This window comes from Lytechinus pictus, chromosome 5 (assembly GCF_037042905.1).
Source record: "Lytechinus pictus isolate F3 Inbred chromosome 5, Lp3.0, whole genome shotgun sequence".
Lineage (NCBI taxonomy): Eukaryota > Metazoa > Echinodermata > Echinoidea > Temnopleuroida > Toxopneustidae > Lytechinus > Lytechinus pictus.
Genome location: NC_087249.1, coordinates 17104724 through 17118222, shown reverse-complemented (window position 1 = coordinate 17118222; position 13499 = coordinate 17104724).

Below are 13499 nucleotides of genomic sequence, written 5' to 3'. Positions count from 1 at the left end.
TAATAATTTATTTACACACCACAAACACTTTAACCTATCCAAGCATTAAAAAAAAAGAAATACATGTAATTTGCCTTGAAGTAAACAAGATGCATGAAGCACATTCCCTAACATATTTGTATGTACTAATGCATTCTTTGTTACTTATTGATATGCCAAGATGGACTTGCATGTACATGTATGTAAGATGTAAATGTATCAATTTAGGGGAATTTTGATAGGGGAAGGTTTATTTGTTAACCCTGGGTATTGAATACCATTTGTTGTGTCAAATTTTCATAGTATATTTATTGTGATTGGCAGAATGCCAAATACAGCCTCCCCCCCCCCCTCCTCCCAGTCATCTCTCAAAAAGCAAAGGTGCTTATATAACTACTTATATGTTTAAAGATCTTTATTATTATAAGATGTCATTTGAAAAGGAAGTTTTAAAAAATTGATGTACTGAATTTCTGCACCATGTGACTTTTAATTATTATGGGGTCATATTGGATCAAGTATCATTCTGAGAGACTTGATCTTGCATGTGCATTACCCATGATTCCCTTGATCTCCCTGGCCCCTTGCTGTGGAAGAAAACTTGCAGCTAGGAGTAAAATATACACCTTGCAGTCTAGTCACTTAAAAGGGGAAATTTCATGCTTTTTTGCAGCCAGGGGAGTATTCAATCCAATCCAACATTGGGAATTTAATTATTTCTATGAAAGAAGCAAATGGTAAAAACAGAAGTCAAGAGGTGGAAAGAAATTGGACAAGGAATATGAAAGTCAATGCTGATTGAAAAGTAAGATCACTATAAAGACAATGTAAATACATGTACAATGTATGTCAAATTAGCAATTTGGTGAGAAGATAATAGGTGGTAAAAATAACTTTCTCTGTAAGGCACCCTTCCTGCTGTCCTGCATATATTAGATAGTATATTTATAGGTCCTCTCTCAAGAAATATCATTCACATAAATTTTAGAAGCAAATTCCCATGTGTTTTCATGGGGAATTTTACACTATTGGGATCTAAATCACTCGGAGTAGAACAAGATTTATTACCAGCAGACGTTGTGTAATGCTACTGGAAAATGCCTTCAAAGTTGGCTGAAGCTAAAAAAGCAGGCTGTGACAAATAATTTCTTGATGGTAAACCAAGTTAGCTTTCCCCTATTGGATGTCTCTTTTACAGGCATTACAAGTGCTTTTCACAAGGTCTGGGGTCAGAAAAAAATAATCCACTTCCCTTCAAAGCTGATGCAAATCTGACTCTTAAAAAGCTGATATTTTAGTGATTTCATCAAAGCAAATGGAGTAATCCTTACATGTTCCTGTATCACAAATAGTGACATCACTTTTGCAGTCAAATTTAAAGCCCCATAGGTACAGTATTATGTTTCATAGCAAAGTACTTTCTTGGCATTGAATATAAATGAAAGTTGTTGCAGTAAACACTGATTTGAGAAAATCTGTAAAATCAAGGTTGTCACAATATCATCCTACATTAAAAAAAAGTATCTAGTTCTGGTACAAAACTGAATTGTATAGTGGAAATGTGAAAACTAAGCTGAAAGACATTCAGAAGATCACCAACACAGATAAGCACATTTGGGGCAGTGTATTATGATCGCTTGAAAATTGTCTTTGACAATTTGCCACAATATTGTGCTCATTTTGCTAATTTCTTAGCAATTACACCATTTCTTCCAGATTCCTTGGGCTTATGCTACCATGTTTTGTAAAGATAAATGCCAGTTGTGGTGATGGTTTTCAAGATGATTTTGTACAGAATCTAATCGATTGACCACCCAAGTGTCTGTATACAGTCATACAATGTATACAGACACTTGGGTAGTCATTTGATTAGATTCTTGAAATACATTACCACAACTGGCATTTATCTTTACAAAACATGGTACATGTAGCATGATCTTATTCATTATTATGAGAGTAGTTGTAACTTTCATCTTTCAAAGAGTAGTGGGTTCAACTCCTACTACTGCTGTACCAGACCGAGGCCGAGGTGGGTAAATCTGGCAGGAAAATATCTATTGACACACAAGCCTTGTATCAGGTGCTTTGCTAATGTCAGTGAAAATTATGTTGCATTATTCTAGAGCGGCTTTTTTTAATAGAAACTTCTGATAAAGTAAGAACTGTATAATTATGTAAAACCAGTACTTCTATAATAGAGAGCATTGTTTACACAAAATTCATTTTACCCCTTTTCTATATCTCCCCATTTTTCCTATTGTAGATATCTCTAGCTATTCTTAGGAAAGTCCAAATATACAGTTTCAAGTTATAGGGACTATTTTAGACAATATACAACTAACAAGTATGGTAGTCATTATTAGGCCTTACAAGTATATTGGGAGGGGGGCTAAATACACAAACTCTCAGCCCCCAAGCCACCCCCTAGTCTTCAAACACAGACACAAATTTTGACACTAACCAATATTACGAGTCTAGGATGAAATCTAATCTCTGAAGTCTGAACCCTATATGTGTGTCAAGCAGTCACAGTAGACAAGTAAACCTAGTCTCATTACTTCAGTCTCTGCATTATCCACTTTGTGAAAGCCAAGGGTCTGTGCCTGCAGACTATGTGTACCCAACCCCCCCCCCTTACACTTTTTTTTTTTGCTGTATATGTACTACATACATAACTTTGTTCATAAATACAGGAAAAACCTCAAAAGAAACAAAACCAACATTTTTTTATCTATTTTACTTTTCTTGTTTGGTTATAAAAAGGAGAATGAATTCTTAACAAAATCTGCATCTTAAGTTTTGGGGGAGGAGGTGTTCAAGGGTAACGTGTATAATTAGATGTGATGTGATATCATTTGATGACAAAACAAATTCTTTTCTTTCTTTAAATTTCTCTTTTTTGGGGGTTGAGTTATAAAATACAGTCTCTTTGTCACATGTACTCAGTACATGTAAATGTAAATGAATTTGAGATCCATAAAATTTGATACAACCAAATTTGCGATCATGTACATAGTGTTATGAAGGCCGCCCTCACAGATTTACACAAGTGTTATGAGTACTTTTGCTGGTATCAAGCTATGTGGAAAATTGTATTCCTGATCAATATTAAACTCATGTTTTCACAATTTCCCCATTTTCCTGCTTACATGTATTTGTTTGAACAAAGGTCAAAGTTTATGGTATTTATCTTTGAAAAAGAACCATGGTATTTATGTGCAATATGAGTTCTTTTTTGTGCACAAGGCTTCCATGTATATAAAAAGTGTTTTGTTTGAATGTGTTACTGTATGTGTTTGATTTTGTGGAAAATTATTTCTAATTCTTGTAAAGATCAGTGCAATTACGTAGGCTTTGTGGCTTTTAACGACAGAGCATTTCTTTATCTTTTTTTTCAATAATCTTATGATTAGATAGATTGCTTTTCAAGCACTAGGTAAGCACTAGGTATAGTATATTTACATGTATAGTGGTACAATTGCAGTATGATGTTTAATAGTTGCAAACACCTTCATGTTTAATGTAGTCAAATCAAGTCCTGTTTACCCCCTTTACATTGACAATGTTCTTTTCAAAATATGTGATATATATGGCATGTTTTGTTTTGAAATGAACATGTATGATTGAATATCAGATGTGATTTAGAAAAATGAAATATAAACTCACTATTCTTTGCTTTATGTACAGATCTGATGCTCGAGTCAAATTTTAAGCACTTATTACATTTGACTCATGGCTTTTTATGCATTTAATTGTAAAGAGGTCAGGTGGATTCGATTCAAGTACTGTACATGTAATAAACTTGTTATTCTAAGCAAATCTGTCTGCATCCATTTCAGAGTGAAAGGGAAAGTAAAAGGGGCTGCAATTTTAGATGTTTGTTTGATCAGTATGTGCTGACATACAACTATTAAATGGGAAGTCACTGTACTATCTCTGGTGTAATTTGAATGACTGTATGTATCACAGAATTGTGATAACCCCATTGGATATATGTGCAAAGTTGCATGGTAATGAGAATACATATCTCCATATAATGTCTCCTTGTGTTGTAGGAGTTCACATTTTCAACATACTGCAACATGTACACATACATGTAGGTACATTTAAAAAATGTTATAATTTCATCTTGTATTTAAGGATTGTCGGTTGTGAAGGTTTTATTTGTCTAAATTACCTATTGTGAAAGGTCACATGTTTACTTGAAATAATGTATATATGTACATTCCATTCAGGTCATGTCAATTATTAAAGTACATGTATGTCGTGACATTTTGTATTAAGTATACTTGTTTTCATTTTTGTCTCACCTGCATAGCAGAGTGAGACTATAGGCGCCGCTTTTCCGACAGCGGCGGCGGCGACGGCGACGGCGGCGTCAACACCAAATCTTAACCTGAGGTTAAGTTTTTGAAATGACAGCATAACTTAGAAAGTATATGGACCTAGTTCATGAAACTTGGCCATAAGGTTAATCAAGTATTACTGAACATCCTGCCTGAGTTTCATGTCACATGACCAAGGTCAAAGGTCATTTAGGGTCAATGAACTTAGACCATGTTGGGGGGATCAACATCAAAATCTTAACCTAAGGTTAAGTTTTTGAAATGTCATCATAAATTAGAAAATATATGGACCTAGTTCATGAAACTTATACATAAGGTTAATCAAGTATCACTGAACATCCTGCATGAGTTTCACGACACATGACCAAGGTCAAAGGTCATTTAGGGTCAATGAACTTTGGCCGAATTGGGGGTATCTGTTGAATTACCATCATAACTTTGAAAGTTTATGGATCTGATTCATGAAACTTGGACATAATAGTAATCAAGTATTACTGAACATCCTGTGCAAGTTTCAGGTCACATGATCAAGGTCAAAGGTCATTTAGGGTCAATGAACTTTGGCCAAATTGGGGTATTTGTTGAATTACAGCCATAAATTTGAAAGTGTGTTGGTCTAGTTCATAAAACTTGGACATAAGAGTAATCAAGTATCACTGAACATCATGTGCGAGTTTCAGGTCACATGATCAAGGTCAAAGGTCATGTAAGGTCAAAGAACTTTGGCCACTTTGGGGGTATTTGTTGAATTGCCATCATATCTCTATAAGTGTATTGGTCTAATTCATAAAACGTGGAAATACGAGTAACCAAGTATCACTGAACATCTTGTGCATGTTATAGTAGTTTTCAAAATCAGCACTGCTGCTATATTGAATCGCGTGATGCAGGTGAGACGGCCAGAGGCATTCCACTTGTTAATGATATCTGTCACTGTGTCGGTAATTGTACATGTTTACCTTGATAGTAATTGAATCTCTTAATTTCTAATTTTTCTGCTTGAGGGAGTATTTCATTAAAGGACAAGTCCACCCCAACAAAAACGTGATTTGAATAAAAAGAGAAAAATTCAACCAGCATAACACTGAAAATTTCATCAAAATCGGATGTAAAATAAGAAAGTTATGACATTTTAAAGTTTAGCTTATTTCTAACAAAATAGTTATGTGAACGAGCCAGTTACATCCAAATGAGAGAGTCGATGATGTCACTCACTCACTATTTCTTTTGTTTTTTATTATATGAAATATGAAATATTTTGATTTTCTCGTCATTGTCATGTGAAATGAAGTTTCATTCCTCCCTGAACACGTGGAATTCCATTATTTTAACATTTTGTGCTTCAGGCAAGGAGGTCCTAATCGTCAAATCCGTAAAAATTGAAATATTGTATAATTCAAACAATAAAAAACAAAAGAAATAGTGAGTGAGTGATGTCATCGACTCTCTCATTTGGATGTAACTGGCTCGTTCATATAACTATTTTGTTAAAAATAAGCGAAACTTTGAAATGTCATAACTTTCTTATTTTACATCCGATTTTGATGAAATTTTCAGCATTGTGCTCGTCTGATTTTTCTCTATTGATTCAAATCAACATTTTTCTGAGGTGGACTTGACCTTTAAGCATCTTGTCAGTGATTTTCATTGACTAGTTTGCTCTTGTCCAATCAGATGCAAGGATTTCAGTAGCCTTTAACAGTTGTCAATGAAAATCTATGACTATTTGGTACCTGAAAATGCTCCCCTGTTTGTGATATTATCTCAAGTAAACTTTAGGCATATAGAATGTGCTGTTTTCTTTTCCTGGATAATATTCATTTTATAAAGGAAAGATAAAATGTTTATGGGTTATAATATGGAATTTAAATTATCATGATGTGACAGTCACTGGTGGTGTGCCAAGTACACTTCATACACAACACCTGCACTTTGTATTGTCAGTGTTTATTATTTCAAGCTAATATATTTATGTCACCCGTGAAGTACATCATGTATATGAGTAAACATTGTATACTCATTAAAACATGCTTTGCATACAGGGTGCATGGCACTCATATTGCCGACATTACAGTTTTGAGTTAGTCTGTTGAATTAAAAAAAACTTATTAATTTAAGCAACATTGTTAACAGCCACTTTATAAGTATACTCATATATACTTTATCATGACAATTCATTTTATTACCCCAAATTATTTGTTATTTTGGAGCTGTAAAATGCCAAATATTTGCCGATTACTTTATTTGCCACTTCTATGGGATTTTCACATTTGGGATAGAATCAGTTGCTGTATAAAGTGGAAAATCTTTTTTTGTGTCTGATTTTTTTGTAATACTGTATGTCTGTATTAGACATCATAATAAAATATATATTACACCAAGATACCTTGTGTGACTGATTGAATCCATATTGATTATGCATTTCTATTTGATGTGTGATGATGATAGTGACAATTTGACAGTCAGGAAGATAGTGATGACAATATGAAAAATGGAGTGATGATCTTGATGGTGATGATGATGGTGGTGGTGATGATGATGATGACAATGATGGTGATCATGAATGATGATGATCTTGATGGTGATGATTATGATAATGTGGTGGTCGTGATGATGGTGACAATGGAGATGGTGATGATGATGAAGATGGTGATGATGATGATAGTGATGATTTTTATGGTGATTATGATGATGGTGATGATGATAATGATGATGATGATGGTGGTGGTGATGATGATAGTGATAATGGTGATGATGATTATGCTGCTCCTGTTTGCTGATAGGGTTGTGACGATGAGGATGTTCATGTTAAGACAGCATTGTGGTGATTGATAGTGATGATGATGATGATGATAACACATGATATTGATCATGAGGATGATGAATAATAGGTGGATTATTGCAGTTTATCCAATCTTTTTAGAAAATAATTGGGTTGAATTAATGCGAGTTATACTCCAGTATCATCTAACATTCCTAAATTTCAGATATTTTGTGAAAGTTTATATTTGGGGTATCTGGCGCCCTCTCTCTGCATTTTTTTAACATGTACCTTTTACAGGTTGACATTGGGTACCAAGGTGACAAATGAAGGGATTTGTATCAGTAAACTAAAAATATGAAGTGGATCTATATTTTTGCTAAGAGAGGGTTTGAAATATTTGACAAGCAAAAAGAAAAGGGGTTATTACTTCCAAATAAAGGCATTATGGGTTTTTCTCTTTTACTTTTATAGCTGCGACATGATTGCTACCCCCCCCCCTCCAAGGATCCACCACCCCCTCCATTTCTATTTTGGTTTTAAGGCAGCCCAAGAAGGGGTAGACTTGGTTTAAACCCCTTCCCTCCCCCCCCCCCCTATGTCCTGAAATTTTCTCCCAATTCTTTATGCACAAGATGAGGTTTTGAATTTAAAAAAATATGAAGGTATTTAATTTTGATAGGGTATATGTAGGGTCCTACAGCAAAAATGAAGTAATGTTGCGGGTTTCCAAATAAAAACTTGTGACACAGGGGACTGAAGTTTCAGGTTCCCCCTTCATGTGTATCTGATTACTAAGGCACATAAGACTTTGAGATACGCCTCAAATGTTACAGAATTAAGTAAACTGATATGCGGATTGCTAGATTAGGTAACTTGTTTATTTCTGTGTGTGCATATGATAAGATTGAAACAACCAGAAAAATAATCCAGTACATTTCAATCAGCCACTCAACTACACAGATTGGAGGACAGTTGTCAAAAATTGCAAGATAATACAAAACAATACCCTTGAAACATATGAACAGATATGAATGGTGTTTGGTTTATTAAAATTTATGAAAATATTACATGTATTCCTTGTTAATCTTCATTTACCCATGAGTAATGATTATGTGCATAAATGGTAATTGATTCCACCCCCTCCACCTCCTTCCCCCTTCTCTTTCTTTCATTCTCTCTCCCCTCCTTCATTTCCTCCCTCCTACCCCCCCCCTCTCTATTCCCCCACTCATTTTCTTTCTCTCTCTCTCTGATTCTCTCTTGCACTCTCCTTTCATCTTTACCTACTGCTCTTCGAAAACAATTCCTCCACTCTACGAAAATTGACCTTCCATGAGTCGAATAATTCAAAGCATTATTTCAGACCAGAATATATGCAAAATGCTAATTTTCTCTATTTCTCTGGTCTGAAGAGATTTGATGGTTTATTTCCAATTTATCTATTGCCTATTCATCCAATTGCCAACTCGTCTACTATCATTTGGTCTACCATCAGTTTGTCCACTATCCACTTGGTATAATTGCCAATTCATTCACTCACCATTTCGTTTAATAACCAGTTGGTCCAATAGCCTTTTTGTACCATTTGGTCTAATTGGACTAAGTGCTAATTGCGCAAAATGAATGAAAATTAAGTGGATATTAGACCAACTGGTTATGAGACGAAATGGTGATTAGACGAAGTGATGATTGGACCAAATGGTTGTTATACCAAATGTTGGACAGTATGGCATTAGACTAAATGAAAGTAGACCATGTGGTGAATGAACGAGTTGGCAGTAGACGAATTGGCATTTCACCAATTTGACTTAATGTAGGTAGAGTCACCTGCACCTATCTAGACAAACATACATAAGGGTGGATCAGTGATTTAAGCTACGTCAGTTCAGTGCCATGTTTAACAAAACAATTGCGCTAGATTGGGAACAAACTAAAATTGTGATTGACCTTGATCTGAATTTGTTAAGTCATTGTCAATAAAGTAACTTACTATTATTCACAATCGGAGTTTGATCCGTCTGGGCCTTTTGTAAAACCGGACCCACATAACACAGTATACTGACATCAAAGAGTAAGGCATCTCTAATTATTAATTTTATACAAGTGTATGTCATTTATTCATAAACATCTTCCAAAAAGACAATTGGGCTTACAAATTCAAGATTTTGCATTGCATGGTTGAATAAACTTTCTTGGAAATCTTTACCATTGTGGAAAAGCTATCAAAATCAAGTGAGGTACTTTATATTTTTCTTCTGGCCCAATAAGAGAAGATATCACAGTACATTTAGCAACGTAATGCATGAAATTGAATGAAATTGACTGAGGGATTGAAAGAAATATGGCTTGATCATCTACAAGTAGATTTATAAATTTGTAAATTGGTCCCATGAGTTATTTTATATTGAATTTTAATCAAGAACATTAAATGCTTAAATGGGGGACTAGAATATCATTTTTTAGCAGATGTTTCATAACTTCTTTTTTAAATATCATGTGTCCGCTGGTGTATAAGTATCACACAAACTCCTTGTGAAACACCCCAACTCCTTGTGAAACACCCCCAGATCATAGAGCTCGTTCTCATTACACTTTCTAAAACTAGTTTACTGGAAACAGGTTCAGGAAACCAGTTTGGAAGATCGCTTTGCTGGCGTTCCCATTTGATCACCCGAAGTGGTTTTCGAAATCACTTCACGTAAAGCGATCTTGTTGCTATTGGAATGCTCTCAGTGGGGCAACACCTTTCACGCAAAATTTGAAACCGCAGCATAGGCTTTCTACGCTTAGTGTGCGGAGTAGCGCGCTCAAAATGTGCGTAGATCGCTTCCCGAAGAACGGTTGTGTTCTCACTTACGCTAAAACCAGTTTCACGCGGCAAAGCGATCTTGAAAACTACATCGCGAGTTGGTTTTATGAACCAGTTTAGAAGAATGCTTCCAAGATCTCTTTATCATTACACATTAAACTAGTTTCCACTAAACTAGTTCCAGTAAACTAGTTTTAGGAAGGTAGTGAGAACGGTGTCTAAATTTACTATGATATTGGGAAAACTAACCTTGATTTGATAGCCTTTTTCACGAAATCATTGTTTGTTGTAACTACATTCCATTAGCTGTCAAATAGGAGCTATCATTTTGGACAGCAAATTTCAATTGGTAATGGTTTTGGTGCCATTTTCTCAATTATTTCTGTACCTTATTCTCAATGGTAAATCCTACATTATACATGGATTGGTTGAGAACAGGTAATAATACATATGTCTCTTAAGCTCATGAAAAAATATAGATGTTTATATATATTCTATTAAATTTAATCATAAGATAATAATCATGATAAGGCAAGGCTTACACTGGTGTAGATCAACATAATTTGAACAAAAAAGAGGCAACAATAAAAATTTATCTGTAATGATGAAAGTATTTTTCGATAGAATCTCACATAATTATATAAAATATATCTGATAATCCCAAATTGAGCGCTACATATACATGTGCAGAAGTAAATTGAAATTACTAAATTTCATTTTACAAAATAAAGAATTGAAAAAAACAAAGTGCCTCAGAAAACCAGAAAAAAATAACACAATATATCTGCATCTAATCATATTATCACATTTTCCAGAAAACATAATAATCATAGTTTTAAAATTTCATTCTTATCATTATTTTGTAGCTCTAATTCATATTTCCCAAACACAGATGAATCATATCTTAACTACAAACTATTATTCATTTACTGGTAAATTTATACTTGATAACTCCCAGAACAGCACCATCCTCATAAAGCAATACATAAAAAAATATTAAAAACTATTAAAGGCATGACAATAGATATTTACAGCAAGATAATAATGTCATAAAATGAGTTTGCTTCATTTCAATACAAAGAAAATTGTCATGTGTTCTCTTGTGAACTATCAAATTTATAACAGCTTTAACCCTAAAAGGACTGGGCTATTTGAGATGTATTGAGGACGGGGGAGGGGGGGGGGCATGATGGCCCCCTTCTGATCTCGGCCACCGTTCGCACCGAAATTTGGCATGCACATTCTTAACAGCATAAACTATAAGCCAGTATAATTTTTTTTAAATCTATCATGAATAAAATATGCAAATTTATTCATGAAAAATATTATTTGCATATTTAACACCCAATTTCACTTCAAATTTTCTTTTTTCCAGATGTCATCTTTGTAATGTAATTTAAATGTTTCAACAACGAAAAATTGTGAAAGCCAATTTTTTTCCTTATGTATTTCTTGTTTTTTCGAATTTCTTATGTGTTTCTGTTTTTTCATCTTTCGTTTTTCATTGTTTTTTTCAATGGATATTATTACAGACCATTTAGCAACTTAATTAAACCCTAAATTAATTAAGCAGACAAATTAGAATGAAAAATAATCACCCTTTTATGAATTTCATCTCCCATAGACTTTTATAGACAAGTATAAAAATGAGCCATTTTCGGCATGACATTGTCTCGTAAAAAGTCATGTGGCGTCGCGATGCTATACCCGGATGTCGCAAATTTGGTCTCAAAAGTTGCGCGAGAAAAAAGTCCTACAATTTTGCGGCGCTATCTTTTTGCGTTTTCGGAAATATCGCGCGAAGAGTTGAGGGGGAGCCATCATGCCCCCCACCCCAGTCTTTTTTAGGGTTAAGAGCTTTTACATGTATTTTAATGAGTATAATTAAAGTGTACAAAAAAGCTTGCTCTAATAATATATATGTACACAACTCTTACTGATAAACACCAAGATTACACAGATCAATATACATGTTTATACATCATATACTACGCATGGCAATAAGTATTTTCTTATGACAAGGAAACAAACATTACAACAACAACAAAAACAGCTGCAAAATTGTATTGTATTTTCTTTACAAAATATCACTCCTCGGAGATAAGAAAAAAATATAATCTATTTGAAAAGTAAGGCACCACTTTTTTTTTGTGTCACAAGAAATTCAAGTACTTACATAAAATCCAGATATATACATTGAAGTGATGTATTTTGGTTGTGTATCGGATGAATTTTCCCTGATGTTAGATGTTTCGATGGCCAGCATTTCACAATTCCTGTGCCACTAATGTTCATTATCATATGACCTGCTTTTCAACAGCAATTTTTTAGATAGCCTGCCTCATTGAGAATTGAAAAGTGAAAGAAGTAATAACTAAAGAATGAAACGCAAGTGCAGGTAACAATAAGGATTACTCAGTGGTACATGTGCTAACAGTGAGAGTACAAAGCTGTAGTTTGTAATCACTATAACATGGTGAATAATTAATGCTCTTATCGAAAAATCTTTCAGGATTAACGCAAAGGAGCCATGTCACATTAAAGTCTCAATTTACATGCAAGGATTGTAAAATGCGCTATGTTCAGGTAATGTGACAATGCAGTCAGAAGTATGAGTGATTCACAACCAGGAAAACAAACAACAGCTTGTACTGAAATCTAGATTTTAAAAAGTGGAAAAGAATATTTCCGACCACACTAAAAAATTGCAGATATCAACCGTTTTTTTTTGGGGGGGTGCGCAACTTGCAATGTTGCATCTTCTCCTGTGACCTTAAAGTGACATCACAATATTAGCCAAGTTAGAATTCAAATCTATTACAGGCACAGTTTATATTAAGTGGAGAGTATTGAAAACACATCTGTGCCATCAAACGGCCGTGCAATGGTACATTTTGGATGGTACGTGTGGGATGGTATGACTGTTGCACTTTTCAGCTTCCATAGGCTGGCGTACAAGCCGAGTAGGCGCTGTACAACAGTACGTAGTTTCCAATTTGGGCGTTCACTACTGCACTGCTACCCAAGTATGTTATAAAAGTATGCTTTGTGCTCACGGCATACAAGTTCACTGGAGCAAAGCATGCAAGACACTGGGCACCAAAGACTCGACCAGGATTGCCCGACATACTAGCTACAGGTCATGACGTGGATTTCCCCTAAATAACATTATTTGTCAGGGTAAAGGCTTGCAATGTGTGCTTTTGTATGATCTGTGTTTCGCAGTGCTTCACTCCACTGACCCAATCAGACTATCACAACACACTCACATATTACAGTTATTTTTCTTCTATAAGTGTATCCTTCATAGTTGATTATATCATCACAATGCGGAATAGGGTGTATGAAGTCCATGCGGCACAAACAGATTTCAAGTACAAATTTATTTATTTACATCTGAACATATGTATGTATGCATGTACGCTAGTGAACACGCAAATTGGAAAGCCCCTTGTTGCTAAAAACGTACATGATTATCCAAGGCTCTAAACATCCTGATCAAGAACAGGCATTAGGTTTTGTGAGGAATAGTTGCTAAGCTTGAACGAAAGACTGGCATCGTAATTATTAGCCAATCATTGATTAGGATGAAATATTAGTG